The sequence below is a fragment of the Peromyscus eremicus genome, chromosome 4 (assembly GCF_949786415.1).
Source record: "Peromyscus eremicus chromosome 4, PerEre_H2_v1, whole genome shotgun sequence".
Taxonomy (NCBI): Eukaryota; Metazoa; Chordata; class Mammalia; order Rodentia; family Cricetidae; genus Peromyscus; species Peromyscus eremicus.
Genome location: NC_081419.1, coordinates 113040509 through 113060212, shown reverse-complemented (window position 1 = coordinate 113060212; position 19704 = coordinate 113040509).

Below are 19704 nucleotides of genomic sequence, written 5' to 3'. Positions count from 1 at the left end.
GAGTAGTTACTGAGAAAAGGGCAACAGTTGCACGCCCAGCTTCTGTCACACATAAGTGTTACTAGGATTGATAATAGTGTGTATAGTGTCAAAAGCATCTTTCCAGGTCACTCAAAGGTAATGGTAAGAGGCTAATGACTCGTAGCTACCCTCCAACTCTATAAAAATGTCTCTTGCCCATAAACACTAGAAACATACAGAGATCTTGATCATGCTAAGACTTACCTTCACCACACCTACCTTCCCGAAAGTACAGTGACTCTTCCTCCAAGGTGAAGTTGCATAGCAATTCCACTAAGAGCTGAGCCAGGGAATGGTGAAAAGGAGTGAATCCAATTGCCAAAGGCAGGTGACCTGGTCCAAAACCAAGCCCACAGCTTCACCAGTTAGCCATATTTATACTTCCTATGTGAAGATGCATCATGCCTACTCTTCCCCATGACCATTTTCTAATATTCTCTGTAAAATGGATAAAACACACCTTTAGCTGTGGTCAAGCACACGTGGAAGACCTTAGTATAAAGATAAGAAAGGGAAGGTGGTGTACTTAAGGTCTTTGAGACATAACAGCGTTCTCTTCGTGTGTGTGTGTGTGTGTGTGTGTGTGTGTGTGTGTGTGTGTGTTTGATATTTGTAAGCATTGCATAGGTTTTCTTATTCTAGAGGTTTATAATTATGATTTTATAATCAAGTTATGATTTTCTTTCCTCATAAAATAGTTGTATCCATTGGTTCAGGATATTTTTAAAGACTGCCCATTCACAGCTCAGATTCTTTGTTAGGTAATATAATTGTAAAGTAAATACAAATAATATATATTATATACAACATGCACACAAAGTTGTGTGGGTAAGGAAGGAGGCCTGGATCTAGAATGAGTTGCTGGAGAAGGGATGGATAGATCAAAGTATGTTGTACAGAACTCTCAATGGATATGCCTTTCATTAAGCAGCCCTAGACACCAAGAAACAAACTCTGGAAAACATGACATTCTTTGAGGAAGGACCAGGTGAAGAATTTGATCATTAGTAAAAAGACTCTAGTTCTCACAAGAGAATGTGCACTGTCAAAGAAGAAGATCCATGGGAATAAATAGAGCTGTTGTTCTTCCTTTATATTTATATTTCATCATGGATATTAGATTCAATTGAATTTAATCTATTTTACTTCTCAAAGATGTTGCACACTTAACCTATACTTACATCTTCTACCTCAGGGAGGGTATGTGAGTTTCAACAGTAAAAATGAGAGGTTAGTGACTCATTGCTGCCCTCTAACTCTGCAGGGGATTCTCTTAAGGGCCATTTTAACCAGAAACACAAAAGGGAGTTCTGAGAAACATATGTCAGTCTAGCCATGCTGAAACATCATGGAGTCATCACATCCACCCTTAAGGCTGTTGTCTTCTCCCCTAAGGCTGGAGGACTTGTGACTATAACAGAATTGGTGGTGGGTGACTTATAAAATTAGAACAGAAAAGAGAGTATAATGTGTTTATCCTTTCTTATTCTCTCTATGGAAATTCAGGTACCTTGGAATCTTCACAGTGTAAGGTAATAGGAAAGCTTTCTGAGGCTGAGTACTGGAAACAACATCAAGTAACTGTCTATCTGGGATTAGATTCTTGAAGGAGCTGCAATTGCTCTTGAGAAGAGGCAAGACATACAAGTCTATATGAATGCATCGCTCAGCCTTGCATTGCCCCAGTGGACACTGCCTAGTGATAGCCTTTGAATGAGCCTGAAGATTCAGACTCTCCAACCAAACTGAGTGTCCTCTGAAGGGTCTGTCTGAATTCTTAAGCCACAGAATTTATAGAAAAAACTATTATTTAAAACATACAGGAGGTGTATGGATTACAAGAGTATATAGAGACATATGTCCAACAAGGATAGGGGTAAAGTAGAATAGCATAAAAGAATATATGATAGTGTACATGGAATATAGTAGTTGCTTCCATAGTACTTGCATTTATAATAAAAATAATAAAATTTGTATCAGTAACTGGCTCACACATGCAATTTATGTCTTTTATCCTTAAAAGAACAAAAATAAGAATAACAGTGGTTGTCCCCATTTTATAGAGGGGAAACCAGAAGTGCAAGGATATGGATTAAACTGTACAAGTTGCCCGCAAGTAGGGAAGACAGGAGAAGGATCCTGATATTGTGACTGCTGAGTCTGAAGATTTACATAAAATAGAAAGAAGGACTCTTCAAATAATGACTAAGAATAACTAGCATGTGTTTAATACTTACCCTCTCTGTCAGTCACTATGCTAAGGACTTTAAAGGACTTGTCTTAATAGGCAATGGAATTGAATGGTTGGATAGGCATGTAAATGAGCCTGATAACATGAAATAGATAGCTTTGTCAGGGGTATGGGGAGAGACAGGTTCAAATTTACTTTCCCTTAGTCATGAATTTTGGAAACTATTTTAAATACTGCTGAATAGAAATGCCCAAGAAGGTCATCACAATCCCCATAAGCAGGAACACGAGCAGGAGTCTAACAAAAATAGCAATGTAGGTTTCAAATTAAACACAAGCACTCCAAATCACAGGCAATCTATGTGGCCCATAAGCCATCACTCATGAACGTCCTTTTATTTTAAGCTGACATTCTCAATAACTTTGAATAGCACTGGAAGAGAATGTAATAAAGACCCAGCCTGCAGGCCTACTTTAGAAATTATTATTAATATTCCATGATGCAACATTCATTGTGAGTCACTCATAATAATTCTCAGGGCCAGAATAAAATTAAGTTCTTTTTTTCTCATTTACTAGAGCAACCTTCCTAAATTAAAGCAGATGCAAATCACGACTTGCCCACACATATTCTCATTCTGCTACCAGATATTTATCTGACAAATCAAAGCCTTCTTAAGAATTGGCATTCACTGCAAGATGAAATCTGGGAAGACGGAATAAGGAAATTTTTTCTCTGTAATATATGCAGGTTATTTTTACCTTTCCCATAATCATGATCACCGTTCTCCTCCATCATTACTTATGTGTGGGGATCATTTGGATTTGGATTAAGTTGTGAAGGCAAAAAGTATCCTATTTAACAAGTACCCATAGCCTTTAATTAGAAAATGTGTGGCTACTAGGGCACACAGAACCACTGTATGGTATACACAGCGATACCTCCACCTGTCACCAGGCCTTCCCTCTTCTTAGTAACATAATCAATAAATTATTTTCTGAACAATTATGTACCCAAACCTAGAAAGGAGAACTTGCTTGACTGGCACCAACCTTGCTGGCCTTGCATCCTTTCTGTTCTCATTGCAACTGTGCTCTTCCTACTTATGTCACTGCTCTTTTGAAGCAGTGAGGCAGTGAAGGGAATAGGCTACAGGGTCTTTCCTCAATACAGGGTCCTTCCATCACTGACTAGTTGACTGCACACTAGACCACCCACCTTTAGCCATCTTGCTTTCTACCTTCTCATGTTCTTAAGGGACTGTCAGTCAGTTTAATGTGGTTCCAGCCTACCATGTTTTAAATGTTTTAATGTTGTTGTTAATGAAGAAAACGGTGTTCAATCAATATTCATGAAACACAAATAATAGCTGTGTCTCAAAACTTCACTGCCCTTCTAGGTCTTGAGGACCTCTCGGGCACACGGACCTATGCCTGCTCTTCTCACAGCATTGTCTTCACTCCCAGGGCCATCACCTACATCTTCACTTGACTGGAAAACTTTAACTAACAAACATGTGGACATATGACGAGAACGGTAGCAGTAGAAATCATCAGTTAGCACATTTTGTGCAGATTGTTATGTTAAAGGCAGAAAAGGAGGCGAGAGGAAGAAGTGTGTTCAGTGAATCTCAAGCGCCCTCACGATGTGTGGATAACAGAAGAATAGATTGTGGTAATAGGATAGAATTCAGACTAGTTTTCATTACACTTCTATGACATATGACCTTTTTTATTTTAGGAATAAAAAAAAAACAACTCTAATGTCATTTTTTTTTTCACTTTTCACAATGGTCAACTCTTTCATTATTGTGTATTGTGAGGATTAAGTTATGCTCTTATTAGTTCACCCAGCATGCAACATGCTTTTCATGTGGCAACTACTGCTTTACAAGCATTTAAATGCCTTTTCTGACTGAGAAGTTAATTCTGCCACAGTTTAAGATGCATCCTTCTCCTATCCACTCCCCGCTCAGCTCCTGAGACTTACCTTGGGGCACTTGCCCTTGCCCCTTCTTAGTTTGTTACCTTGCTTGTAGGAATTATAGATTCTTCTGCAATATTTTTGTCCCAGTCTTCATGTCCTCTTTGATACAGGCCTAGCAGCAAACTTTCTCAAGTCTCCCAGTGGGATCTCCCTGAGTATCACAGAAACCAAACGAAGTAAAAGCAAACAATTCCAAACTCACACTGACTTGACTTAGGCTCATGGTTCGTGTCTTTATAACTCTACACCCTAATTTTTTTTGTATCTAAATTGGTAAACAGGAAGATTTTTGAACATGTATGTTTCAGAATTATATGTTTTTCAAAAGATTCTTGTTTTACAATTAGAATATTTTTTTGTGAATCATGTGTAGATGTAACCAACCGTTTTATTAAATAAGAAACACAGAGCCGATTCAGAGAAGAAAGCCAAGAGGTCAGAACTAAGAGCCTTACCCTTCCTGCTTCAGCTATCCTGCTTCAGCCAAGAGAGCTCTCTGAAAAAAGGGGCCTACTTCCTGTGTGTATGCCTTTTTATAGTCTAGCTGTTCTGCCTTCTCATTGGTTGTAAACCTAAACATGTGACTGCCTTGTCATTGCCTGTATGTACCGCCCTCCAGGTCCTTAAAGGCGTGCGCCACCACCGCTACGCACTTGCTATGGCTCTAAAACTCTGACCCCCAGGCAACTTTATTTATTAACATACAATTAAAATCACATTTCAGCGGCTGGAGAGATGGCTCAGAGGTTAAGAACACTGCTTGCTCTTCCAAAGGTCCTGAGTTCAATTCCCAGCAACCACATGGTGGCTCACAACCATCTGTAATGAGATCTGGTGCCCTCTTCTGGCCTGCAGGGATTCGTGCAGACAGAACACTGTATATGTAATAAATAAATAAATCTTTATAAAAAAAAATCACATTTCAGTACAAGTAAAATACCACCACAATCATGTACTTTTTCATTCATTTCTTCTTACAGAGTCATCTAAGATCCTACATCTTATAGGAAAGTGCATCCTCTTGGTCCCTACTACCTTCACTTTACTGGAAGGGAAGCACTCCCAAACCCCAGGTGGTTCCAGTGCAAGTTTAGGGTTTAGCAATGCCTTCTTTGACTCCATTATTTCACTTTCAACTATCTTGACTTCAGTTGGCTTCTGTATTTCACATCACTTCTAGGCAATATAAAACTGGTTTAGAGTTGAAGCCTGTAAGTATTTTCTTTGAGTCATTTAACAACATAGCATGTGTCATATGCCTTTGCACAGAGACAGGCCCAAATGTAGATCTTAACCCAACTTGGGGCAAAGTAGACCAAGTCATACCAGAAAAACTCATCTGACTTTTCTAGAAAGTAGAGGAAATTTAGAAGAGAAAAACCTGTAAGTTATAACTAACCTGAGCTGTAAACATGAAAATGAGAGTGTGTGGGCTATGAGTGTGAAGAAAAATTCCGGCAGATAATTTTGTGTAAAAGTGAGTAAATAGTAGGGCAACTTTAAGTCTATTTATTTCCAGATTTGAGTCTTGTTTTAGGATTCCTGTGTCCTCTCTGCATATACACAGATATAAGACATAGGATTTTTCCTCTCCCCCATCCTGTAGTGTTCTTTGAAGTACTGTCACCCCATCAGCTTCCAATTTTCAAAACAAATTTCTATAGGCCTTGGGGTACAAGCATTGTTCTTCAAAGACAGCTCTAATTTAATTAATAAATAGCTGTTTTTTAAAAAAGTCTCAAATCACTAAACATATCCATGGAAGATCAAGTGTTTGCCACAGAAGCAATCAAATAAATAGATTGAACAGGAAGAAAATGACTCTGGAACTCTCACTGTTCTATTATTAACTAGCAATCTACATATTTTCCCCCAATTAATGCCTAGAATGGGGTCTGAGTCAGTTGAAACCTAATTACTGGCTTATCGCTTTGTTGATTAGAAGTCCTACAACAGTTGCTGTGTCTGCTTCATTTGCATATGCTCTGCCACTACTACACTATAGGATGCCAGTCACTATTTGTCACCAGAAGTCCCTGCAATAGCTAGAGCTTTCTGTGGAAATGTATATCACTTACCATGTCAATAGGCAGAGCAAACACTTTGTTGCTTATTCCTTATTTACCGAAGATGAAACATCTCTGGCACTGGCCATTCCAGGCATTTCTCCTATGCGTGCATGATAAACTACTAGACTTTTCTTTAATATTCAGTGACTGTCATCTCATTAGACAAATGAGCATATAAATAAGCAAGCAAAGCTGTCCAATCAAATGATACCCCTGCTTACTTTCCTTTTTATCCTGGGACTAGATCATAGGCATATTATTAGATTATTGGCCCAGAGCAGGTTATAGCTGGCCTTCAATGTAGGAAAATAAATATTGGCCTGACTGTCCCCACATTATAGTTAACAGGAGTTAGTCCAGAGGATCTTCCCTGGAGGTACGTATTAGGAATTATATTTATAGTGCTCACACTAGGTTTTATTAATGCCTATGTTTCACCACATACCTTTCACTAGGATGTCCTGAAATTTGCTATTTTAGCTTTCTCTACCCTCCTTAGCACCCAAGATAATGAACATAGTAGTTCCTTGCCTACTTCAATGACAATATTAAAGCTTGTAGGAAGCAGAAATCATATATTTCTGCTTATAACTTTATATTCTCAATTCTACTCTCTTTTTTTTCCCATTGGAAAAATCTGTCTGTATTGTCTCCTTATTTACTCAAACTGTTAATCTTACTATGAAGCCACAAGTATGAACAGAGAGAAGTCCAAAATGTAGACAGTGGGAAAGGTATCTAGGGGAAGATGAATAGCTCAACACATCTGGTACACAGCACTGTATACAATCTGAGTCATGTCTGCGTCATAGCTAGATTCCTTGACAGCTTCTCCATCCTGTGATCACAGTGGACCACCTAGTCCAACTGTGGTCAGTGCTTTTGTTTGTGAAGTTGCCATGGATTTAGTTTTGAACTTTGTTTGGAATTCTTGTCTTCACTTCATTCAGTTCTATTCTTTCTATAGGAACTAGCCTGTATGACCACCTTTGATAAGTCTTCTATAATCCTTAAAAGCTATCCAAGTCATCTCTGGTCAGTGTAATACTACACTTTCAGTTGACCTATCCCCAAATGTTTTCTGGAGACATTTGTCTATATGTATATTATCTACTTACCTACCTTTGTTCCTATCATGTCATAATGGTCCCATCCTGTTATTGCACTAGAATAACGATCCATTAAGATCAAGGCTGTCTCTTTTACACCTGGCCACTGTAGTGTCTACTGTGAGATAAAGCCTAGAGACATAGTTTATAAACAAGTAAGTACATGTGTGGTTTGAAACACCTGCTTTTATTTTTTTTTTCACAGATGTGGTTGGGGGGGGGAGGCTTAATCCCTTAGGAGTTTTTGTTTTATCTTTCATTTGTGAGAGATTCCTAAGCAATGCCATTTGTTTTCCATTTCACTTTCTGATGACCTGACAAACAGTGTTTAAGCCTGAAACCACACATGAGAACTTCTGTTCAAAAAGAAGCTGGTCTCTCTGATAAGGTCATTGGGGAGGGTTTCTGAGAAACGTTGGGGGATAAAATTCCTTTGAAGGGTTTCACATCCATCTTCGGGAAGCTTAGCAAGAATCTGCATGAAGATGGAAGTAGAGATTAGTTCTTTGTACTCTTGAGACCACTTTTATTCTATGTGACTTAAAAGTGATCTTAAAATTTATTAATTTAACCTACTTCATTTTAGATAGAAAAACAGAAGTCCCTTGATCTGCAATTTTTTTGTGAACGCTTTTGTAGACAGTTATACAAAATATGCTATTATCAGCAACAAACCAGAAAGGCATGGTCCTTAGCAACAGGGGAAATGAAGTGACACTATCACAAATGCTGCCTTCACAGGCTGTAATTTTTAAAGTTTATTTTGAAGGGATGATGGGAACAAAAGAAAAGAAGCATCAAGAAAGGCTGCAGTGTTTACTCACTTAAAAAAATGACAGTGTCTATCCAGAGAAAAGCATAGGTATTTTATTAAAAAAATATATTCAGTTAGCAAAAAGTGGACTTCTACAGAGAAATATAGATTTTTCTTACCAACAGACTTTAAAAGGGGAGCTGTTCCTGTGAGCAGGATGTAGGATGCAGTAAAGTCAGTCATGGGGGCATACATTCCTGCCATTTGTGGTCAAGAGCTTTCTGAGTATAATCATAGCTATTATTTGCAGTCCTGCACAGACAACTGAGCAATGATGGTGTCTCCTTGCAAGCCTTTTTACAGACAGGGCCTAGAATAAAACTCCTTCACATGGTTGGTGGAATCTATATTTCATGTCACTTTAAATATTCCTTCTTTGCTTCTGGACTGATTGCTGGAAGGATTTTTACAATGAAAGAAATATTTAATGAACTTGATTCTTATTTTCAGTATTGTGGATGAGTGACTTTTTTCTTGTCACAACACAGAACCTAGTGGGAAGTAGCACTTACCTTAAATTGCTAGTAAGAAAGGGAAGCAATGGCCTACTTTTCAGTACATGGTATAATTTTTAAGACTTATTCTGGTTGGTGTGCCTGGGAGGTGGATCCTAAAATAGCCAGTGCTTCTGTAAGTTGTGTTTACAATCAAATCCCTTTACATGGTGTAAGACTAACTTCTGAGTTATGGACAAGTTGTTCTAGAGAGGCAGTTTAATGTAGTTTCAAGTACATAAAATAAAGTGAACTAGAAGATCAGGAGATCGAAGTATTGATTTGTACACCCTTATGGAGAGTGAGTAAGAATGAATAAGAATGAACATATCACGATTTAGGCTTTTAAAGGGCTGTATCTTAATTTATCCCTTTAACCAAGGTGAATGTCAGGCCAATGTTTTAATTCAGTGAACTAATTTATTTAGTAAGCAGAAAGAATTACTCTACACAAAGAAGAGCTTTAATTCTTATTTTCTTAATCTCTGGTGTGAGCTCCGAATTCAAACCAGTGGCTGTCAGTGGGACAAAGGTCTGGGTCACCTCTCTAATCTAAACCATTTGCAAAGCTGAAACACCCTCCACTGAGTTCCCCATGAAGCTTTCTACTTTCTATAAGTAGAGTCAGCTTAGACTGTATCTTGGGCAGTGTGTTTAATGCCTCAATTCTATTCTGCAATTTCCCATTGCTATAGGCTTACCATCTAAATAGGGCTTGTTCTTTGACAAAGAGTAATGTGAAGAGTAGCATCCACTAAACCGCTGACATGGCAACTTCCCCTGTCGGGGCCAACAGGAGAATCTATTTCTTGGGCTTTATAGACCATTGACATTGTGCTGCTGATGCATACTGAACTGTTTTTACAGTGTTTGGTGACTGTGATATTATTGTTGATAACCTCACAACCTTCAATGAACAGCCTTGCTAAAGCCCCTCCTTTCCAGTTTCCCTGTGTGTTCACGCAAGGAGACCCTCCAAGATGGCTGTGCCTTTGTGGATATTTCCAACCTGGTTATTTCTGTGCTCTGGGATGCTGTCACATAGGTTGAAAGTTACAGCTGGAATGACAGCAAGTCTCTGGCCTCAGCTCTGAGCCTTCAGATATTGTTGCAGGGAGACAAAACATATGTGATTCACTATCCAAGAAAGTGGGGCAGTGCTGCTGAGACCCAAACAACAGGGTCATGTGAAGTTAGTGCAAGCAGTTAGCAAACTTCTACCCTTAGCTTTTAACTGGGGACTTCAAAACTTTAGGTAGCAATAGAACACTTGTACAACTACTAAGAGAATTGTGAGTGCCTGTGAATGGAAGTTTTCAGGCAACCCTTGATCCTTGATAAAGGGCTCTAGTCCAGATTCAGAAGAGCACTGAAGGGAATAGATAACCAGGAGAGAGAAAGTGTGTGTGTGTGTGTGTGTGTGTGTGTGTGTGTGTGTGTGTGTGTGTGAGAGAGAGAGAGAGAGAGAGAGAGAGAGAGAGAGAGAGAGAGAGAGAGAGAGAGAGAGAGATACATGTGTGTGTGGGCATGGAAGAAGCTATTTATATGGTATGTTATCATATGTGTGCATGCCTATAGAGGTCAGAGATTAACATCAAGTATCCTCCTTAGCTGCTCTCACCTTATTTATTTTGAAATAGTGTCTCTCCCTGAATCTGGAGCTTATTGACTTAGGCTAGATAAGCAATGAATTCTAAGGATCCACTGGCTCCTGTTTCCCATCTAACTCTCCTTCCAGCAGTTCCATTAGAGACATGTGCCACCACGCCTGGATTTTACATAGGTGATGAAGATCTGAGGACAGGCTTTCATGCATACAAGGTAGGTTCTTTATTGACTGAGTCAGCTCCCCAGGCCCTAGCAGGAGAAATGTTATGCTAACACCTCTATAATAAGAACAAGGACTTAAAAATGTTCCTCACCCCCCTCAAGTTTCCATTGCCTCTCTAAATATCTTTCTAACTTAGTAATTGAGTCTAAGGTTTGGATTTACCCACTTTCCTGCCTCCTCATCAGTCTTCAAACTTTATTATATTGAGGAACTGGGTGCTGGTTTTCTTAAATTATCAGTCATTGCTATTTTCTTCTGATTTAAATTCTAGGTACATGTGAGATATTTTAATCTTAGTTTGCATCTAGCTTGACCAAAAATAGCAAGCCACTCAAAATCCAAAGAGAAGTATAATTGCCATGTTATAACACTGTGAAAGTGTTCCTGTCTCTCATTTTTTTAAAATCCACATTGAATTGTGGCTGATTGGTTATTTTAGTTAAACACACGGTCCCAAAGCAAGGTCATCTGCTGTGAAATAGATGAACACTGGAAATTTCTACTGGAAAAAGGATTAAAAATGAAATCTAGTCTGTATGCACTGGTAAGAATATAGCTGACTTTGGGAATTGGAAATATTTTTGACATACAAAGTCTTTCTCAGAGACAGCATGTTCTACCTCATAGGAAAATAAAGAGTTCCTGTGAAAAATTCCTCATGTCTGTGAGATTGGCTGTAAAACTCTATGAATATGAACTGCTTTAAGAGTGAGAAACTCTGATCTCCACAGGTAGGAAAAATAATCAGTTTGTGAAAACAAATTTGAAGACATCAAATAAAGCCAGACTCTGTCTTATAGAAATGAGCAGATAAGCACTATCTAGCCTACCATCCTTAGATTTCTTCGGTTAAATTAGAATAATACCTGACTTGTCTGGAACAGAGACTCTAACAGCCAGATGGGTTTAAACAGATGTTCTATACACTCTAAGAGACCATAGATACTAACCAAGCTACTATATCCAGCAATCCATCATAGAAAAAGAAAGACATTCCATGAAAAAACCAAATTTAAGCAGTATCTATACAACAATCCCACCTCACAGAAGGTGCTAGCAGGAAAACTTCATCTTGAAGAGGCTAACTACACTAGAGAAAACACAGGGAATAATTAACATCAGACTAGCAAATCAAAAGAAGGGGAAAAAGAAAGCCACACCACCAAAACAGCATAATGGGAATCATCAAGTACTGCTCATTGATAACTCTCAACATTGATAATCTCAATTTCTCCAATACAAAGACACAGACTAACAGGATGGATGTGAAAACCAGAATCCATCCTTCAGCTGCATCCACAAAACACATCTCAACATCAAGAAGAGACATTACCTCAGGGTAAAAAGATAGAGAAAAATAACACAAACCAATGGACCTAAGAAACAAGCCTGTGTAGCCATCTTAATATCTGCCATAATAGACTTCAAACCAAAACTAATTAGCAGAGATAGGGAAGAACATTATATAATCATAAAAGGAAAATCCACCAAGAAGACATTTCAGTTCTTAATGTCAATACACTAAACACAAGAGCACCCAAGTTAATAAAAGAAACACTCCTTTGTAGAACAATGTGTTAAATGGTCTTATTAATAAAAAAACCTAAAGCCAGATATTGGGTATAAAACCTGAGAGATCAGAGGAATAGGAAAAGCCACAGCTAACTTTACATCACCAACTCCACAGCTTCCGAAGAGACCTACTTCCTATATACCCACGCCTATATTCCTTTCTGTTCTGCTAACTCATTTCCTCTTTCTGCCCAGTTACATCACTTCCTTTTCCTGCTCAGCCCTGTCACTTCCTGTCTGTCTGTACAGACCTCCAGACCTTTATGGCCTACTAGTCTTGGAATTTGAGGTGTGTGCCACCACGCCTGGCTTTGTTCTTAGTGTGGCCTTGAACTCACAGAGATCCAGACAGATCCCTGCCTCTCGAGTGATAGGATTAAAGGCATGTGCTACCATTGCCTGACTTCTGTGTCTAATATAGTGGCTGGCTTTTTCCTCTGATATTCAGATAAACTTTACTGGGGGACACAGATAAAATATCACCACACTACTTCAGCTTAAATCACATATTGACCCTCACACACCAATATGGAAGACTTCAATATCCCTCTCTTTCCAATGGACAGGTCATCCAGACAGTGCTGGAGATAACTGGCATTACAGATCAAATGGACTTAACAGATATTTTCAGAACATTTCACCTAAACAAAAGATTATGTCTTCAACTCAGCAAGCCATAGAACTTTCTTCAGAATTGACCACATATTGGGCACAAAGCAAATCTCAGCAGATATAAGAATATTGAAATAACCCCTGCATTCTATCTGACCACTATGGGTTAAAGTTGGATATCCATAACAACAGAAACAACAGAAAGCCTGCAAACTCATGGAAACTGAATGAACTATTGAGTGAAAAGTGGGCCAAGACAGAAATTGGGAAAGAAGTTTAAAACTTTCTAGAATATAATGAGAAGGAAACACAATATACCCAAACTTCTGGGACACAATGAAGGGTGCTTTAAGAGGCAAGTTCATAGCACTAAGTACCTACATTAAAAAAAAAAAATGAACTATCTCATATTAGTAACTAAATGGCCCACATGAAAGCTCTGGTACAAAGAGAAGAAATCATATCCAAAAGTAATAAATGGCAAGACATATACTCATAGGTGAAATCAATAAAATAGAAAACAACAAAAACCAATATAGTGAATCAATGAAATAAGGAGTTGGTTCTTTGAGAAGATCACTAATATTGACAAACCCTTAGTCAAATTAACTAAAGTGTAGAGGGAGAAGATTCAAATTTACAAAATTAGATACAAAAAGGGGTGTATAAAAACAGACACCAAGGAAATGCAGAGGTTTATAAGGACATACTTTAAAAACTTTTACTAAACTAAATTGGAAAATCTAAAAGTAATAGATAATTTTATTGACATATACCACCTACCAAAGTTAAATCATAACCAGTGAAGCAATTTAAGTAGACTTATTAAGCTCCAGTGAAATAGAAGCAGCAACTAAGTTTCCCAACACCCAAACTCTCAGGGCCAGATAGGTTTAGTGCAGAATTCTACTAGATTTACAAAAAGGATTTTACCTCAATACTCCTCACATTGTTCTGTACATTAGAAACAGAGGAATACTGCCCAATTCTTTGTAGTAGGCCAGTTACTCTGATAGCTACAGATCCAACAAAGATCTGACAAAGAGAGAGAATAACAGACCAATTTTTCTTAAGAACATAGATGCAAAACTTCTCGACAATATACTTACAAACCAAACCTAAGAACACATCAAAAAGTTTCTCCACCATGATCAAGTAAACTATCCCATAGATGCAGGGAAGGTTCAACATATATAAACTGATAAATGTTATCTACCATATAAATAGACTGCAAGACAAAAAACAAATGATTATCTCATTAAATACAGAAAAGACCTTTGATATAACCTAACATTCCTTCATGATAAGAATTCTTCAGAGGCTAGAGATACAAGGGATGTATCTAAACATAATAAAGGCAGTTTACAGCAAGCCTATTGCCAATATTAACTTAAATGCAGAAAAAAATCAAAGAATTTCCACTAACAACAGAAACAAGACAAGGTTGTCTACTCTCTCCATACATATTGAACACAGTACCTGAAGTCTCAGAGCAATAAGGCAACTGAAGGAAATGAAGTAGATAGAAATAGGAAGGAAAGAAGTTAAAGCATCTTTATTTGCAGATGATATGCTAGCATATATAAGTGACCCTAAAAGTTCCAACAGGGAGCTCCTACAACTAATAAACACTTCAGCAAAGTAGCAGGATATAAAATTAACATACAAAAATCAGTAGCCTCTTTATATACAAATGACAAATGGATTGAGAAAGAAGTCAGGAAAAACATACTTTTCACAGAAGTCTCCAAAGTATCTTAGGGATAACTCTAACCAATCAAGTGAAAACTCATGTAATAAAAACTTTAAGACATTGAAGAAGAATATTGAAGAAGATATCAGAAGATGAAAATATTTCCCATGTTTGTAGATCAGTAGGATTAATGTGGTAAAAATTACCATCCTAAGAAAAGCCATTGACATATTTAATGCAATCTCCATTAAAATCCCAATGCAATTCTCCACAGAAATTGAAAGGACAATTGTCACCTTCATATGGAAACATGCACACACACAAATAAATGAAAAAACAAACAAACAAACAAATAAATAAATAAATAAACCTCCCTCACACTAGCTAAAACACTCCAGAATGATAAAGGAACTGGAGGCAGTACCACCCTCCCTGATCTCAAACTTTACTCAGAACTACTCTAATAAAAATACCATGCTACTGGCACAAATAGGACAGACACTTTGATCAATGGAATATAATTGACAATCCAGTAATGTGTCCACACACCTATGGACACCTGATTTTTGGTAAAGAAGCTTTATATACACACTGGAAATGAAACAGCATCTTCAACAAATAGTGGTGGTCAAGTTGGATTCTGTATGCCAAAGAATGCAAATACATCCATACTTATTACATTGCTCAAAACTCAACTCAGAATGGATCAAAGACCTCAACACAAGGCCAGATACACTGATTCTGAAATAAGAGAAGGTGAGGAATAGCCTTGAAATCATTGGCACCAGGAAAGACTTTCTAAACAGAGCACTATTAGCTGTGTGCCAAGAACAACAATAAGTCAGACTTCATGGAACTGAGAAGCTTCTGTACTGCAAAGGACAACATCATTTGGTCAAAGCAGCAGCATACACAATGGGAAAAGAGGTTTTTTTCCAACTATATGCTTGGTAGAGGGCTAATATCCAAAATGTATAAAGAACTAAAAATAAAAGTCATCCAGAAAACAAATAACCCAATTAAAAATGGGGTATATATCTACACACAGAATTCGCAAAAGAGGAAACTTAACTGGCTGAGAAACACTTTAAGAAATGTTCAACGTCCTTATGCACAAGGGGAATGCAAATCAAAACTACTTTGAGATTCTTATATTCATCAGAATGGCCAAGATGAATAAAAAAACGATAGCTCATGCTGGCAATGATGTGAAGTAATTGGAACACACTCTTCCATTGCTGGTAGGAGTGTAAACTTGTACAGCCAGGATGGAAATTGGTGAAGCAATTCCTCAGAAAGATGAGATCTGATCTTAAGATCCAACTATACTGCTGTTGGACATATACCCCCAAAGACACTTTGCCCTCCTACAGAGACTTGCTCAAGCATGCTCATTACTGCTCTACTCATAGAAACCAGAAACTGGAAACAACCTAGATGTCAGTCAATGGATGAATGGATAAATTTTTTGTACAACAGTCCTTCTTGATTTTCTGTCTAGAAAGTATTATTATTTTCTCCTTGTTTTCCTCCATCTAATTACACTGACCCTTCTTCTGTCCCTGGGTTCTGTTACCTTCTCTCTATCACAGGCTTTGAATTCTGCTGCTTGGGTTCCCTTTCCAGAGTCCTGAGCAAAGCTCATTTCTTCTACATTTTCAGTTTTCCTCGACATTTTTCAGGCATATTATCCACACTCATGCTCAATCCCTTCACCCTATGTCACATATTTACTTCTGAGTTTGTTGTTTGGGTATCCTCTGCTGTTCTATCAAAAACTGAGTTACATAAAAAGATACATGTTTTCAGTCTCATTGCTACTGTTTCTCACATGGATAGGTCATTTCCTGGAGAAGGAAATAGTGACTTTATTTGAATATACAGGGATGAGAACTTGGGTTTGGCTCATTTCTTGGAAATGTCCCCCAGGAAGCAGACATAAGAACTTGAGGATGTAAAAAGAGCAGTAGCTTGTTAAGCATGCTAAACAGGTCTTTGTGCTGTGTAACTAGGAAGCCTCTGCAATGTGGTGTTGGATGCACCTCAGAGTCATACCTTTGAAGCTAATGCTTGGTCTGGGGTTCATGACCTCTTTACCACTTGTTATCTGTCACCCCAGGCAGGCCTGAAGCAAGAGGAAGACTTTAAGTGAAGGGTCCCGGATGCTCACAATGGGACCTCTTTAATGAATTTGAGATGATGTCCAAGGGTTATAGTTATAGATATTGAATAACCAATGAAAGAATAAATAAATCACCTCTATAAATAAAAAAATGCTTTATAAAGGTAACCTTTTTTTAATTTAACGTAATTCTTTATTGATTCTTTTGGAATTTTACATCATACACCCTAATTCCACTCATATCCCAGTCCCCCCTCCCCTCACCACTGCAGCACTCCCCCCCAAAAAAAAATTAAAAAAAATCAAACCAAAACAAAACAAGCAAACAAATAAACAAAACAAAAACCTCTTTGCTCCTCCATCTTTCTTGATTCTCCAACACCTGTTCAATCATCCTGGTGGCATTGGGAGCTGTGGTGTGTCACACAATATGGTATACCACTTCATTCAGTCGGCTTTACTTGCAAATGTTCATTGCAATGAGTCATCGGTCTGGTTCAAGGCCTCTGGTTTTTGGTACATCATCATCACTGGATCCTCACTGAAACTCTTCGAGTCATGGAGATCCTGCATTGTTTCACAGGACCAGTACTTCAAGAGCTCCAGCAGGTCCTAGATGGGGTAGATGTTAGGGTGGGCCAATCCAAGGCCCAGTTCTGGTAGTGCTGGTCAGTTGAGGCCACTGTGGCAGAGCCAGCTACCCCATGCCCATGCTGTTAGGGTCAGTCCTCCCTTGCCCATGGTGAGGGGTGTGGTCATCTCTACGGAGTGTGGGGGCCAGCTCTCCCATGAGGATTGGGACCAGCTCTCTTGCTGCAGTGTCCAGGGAGGAGTGGGGCCAACTTTGCCAGGACCAGTGAAGGGCGGGTCGGCTCAATATAGCCCTCTGATTTCCGATGACCCCCTGAGGTAACACGGACCATACGCATCAACACAGACCCCAGCTGCAACCAGACCATGGACCCATGCATGGCCTTAGGCAGCAGCTCCTGCCTCCAGATGGAAGCATAGGCCACTAAGATCAGGATAGTGCCCTGGACACCAACAACGCCTCAGTTTTTGGCCCTGACCCTGGGCTTCTGTGTGACTGTTGGTGGCAACACCAGCCTTGGACTTCAACACAGACCATTGCTGTGGTAGGACCACTGACCCATACATGGTCTTTAGCAGCAGCCCGGGTCTGGGTCTGGATGTTACCTTGGCCCCAGGTGGTGCAGCACAGGCCACCCATATAGGTGTGGCACCAGTGGCAGCATGGCCCTCAGACACCAACGGTCTCTGGTGGCAGCCCAGCCCCCAGGAATCCACATGGCCCTCTATAGCGACAGGAGCCACAGATATCAACTTGGACTCTAGCTGCAGTAGGGCCGTGAACCCAGATATGAGTCTCTGGTCTAGACATCACCATGGCGCTGGGTAGTAGTACTTGCCACTCAGTTCTCTATGGCCCTGGCTTCAGTCTGGCCCTTGGGTACCAAAATGGTTCCAGGTAACTGATTAGATCCCGGGCAACCACTTGGACCTCAGCCGCAATAGGAGCCACAAATATTGACTCAGACCCTGGCTGCTGTAGGGCCAGGGACTCAGACATAGCTCCTGGCAGCAGCCAGGGCCTGGACAACATCATGTGTTTTTATGTGAATATGTGTGATAGAACTAAAATTCTAAATCCTTCTGTACATGATTTGTCCTCAGAATGATCTAGACAAAGTAAACAGTGAAGAAAGAAAGCTCACTAATATTCATATCAGTTAGAGTAAATAGTGAATTACTTTCTAACAGATTTACCTCTAGCCTATAAAGTCTTAATTTTGTGGGGAGATTTCAGCCATGGAAAATGAAAGATAAAGTTATTTGATATTTTATAGTTCATTTGGGGGCAACTACATATTGTATTGTTTTCTTTTTATGATGGTAACTCTATTTCAGATTGCCTCTGCTTTTTCCTTGCCCTAAACATTGCTGTACCTACTCCATATCTTGAGCTTAATACCTGGACAAAGGGAATAGCATTGAATTTGATACATAAAGCAGCAACAACACCATGAAATGGTCCCTGAGGTGTTTCCCTCCTTTTTGAAAAATTGTCTCATTGTCTCCTAAAAATACATTTGGATATGCTCAGTCCTACCTGTTGCCTCCTCTGTAGCCAGAGTCAAATCCCTGCTTTCTGGGCTCTAATGTCTGTGGTTCCAGTGGAAGGCCTTGGATCTACAGTTGTCCTCCAGCATCTCCACTGGTGAGAGTACTCGGGATAGTCTGGTAATGGAACAATTCGGGGATTGAAAAACTCTATGAAGATCTGGCATTGGTCTTCTGGAGTGCAGAGTTGAGTATGATCACATGTCTTCCTGCTCCCTTGTGGTTTACAGAATTTTTTAATTAAAATTTTTATTGTTTAAGAATTTCACGCACACATAATGTGTCTTGACCAAATTCATCCCTCTTGTATCCCCTCTATTCCCTCCCCTATTTATCCCAGCTTTTATCCCACCTTGTACAGGTCTTCTGTATGCAATCCACAGCTGCTCTGATCTCATGTGTACCACAGCCCTGTCATGCTCACAAATATTGTTTCCTTGCAGATGCCCACTATATTCTAGCTCTTACAATCTTTTGGACTCAATGTGTTCACTAATAGGCCCATGAGGACTTCTCATAAGCCTAGTAATATGTCCTTTTTAAAAGATCTATGTAACATGAATCTTAAAAGGCCTTATTAATAAAAACAAATCCTGTGCCAATTATTGGGGTGAATGCTAGAAGACCAGAGAAGCAGAACAAGCCACAGCTATCCTCACCTCGACAACTTCTCAGCTGATCTTGTTTCCTGAAACTGGAAGCCTCTGTGTCCTCATACGAATGGATCTCAGCTGAACCGCTGCTCAAAAGCCTAAAAGCTTAACCAGGCTCTAGTTTCTTGTCCTCATGCCTTATACTCCTTTTTGATTCCTGCCATCACTTCCTGGAATTAAAGGCGTGAGTCACCATTGCCTGGTTGTTTCCAGTGTGGCTTTGAACTCACAGAGATTCGAATGGATCTCTGCCTCCAGAATGCTAGGATTAAAGGCAAGTGTACCACCATTTTCTGGCCTCTATGTCTATCTAGTGGCTGTTCTGTTCTCTGACCCCAGATAAGTTTATTAAGGTGCATAATATATTGGGAGACACAATATCACCACAGATCTGT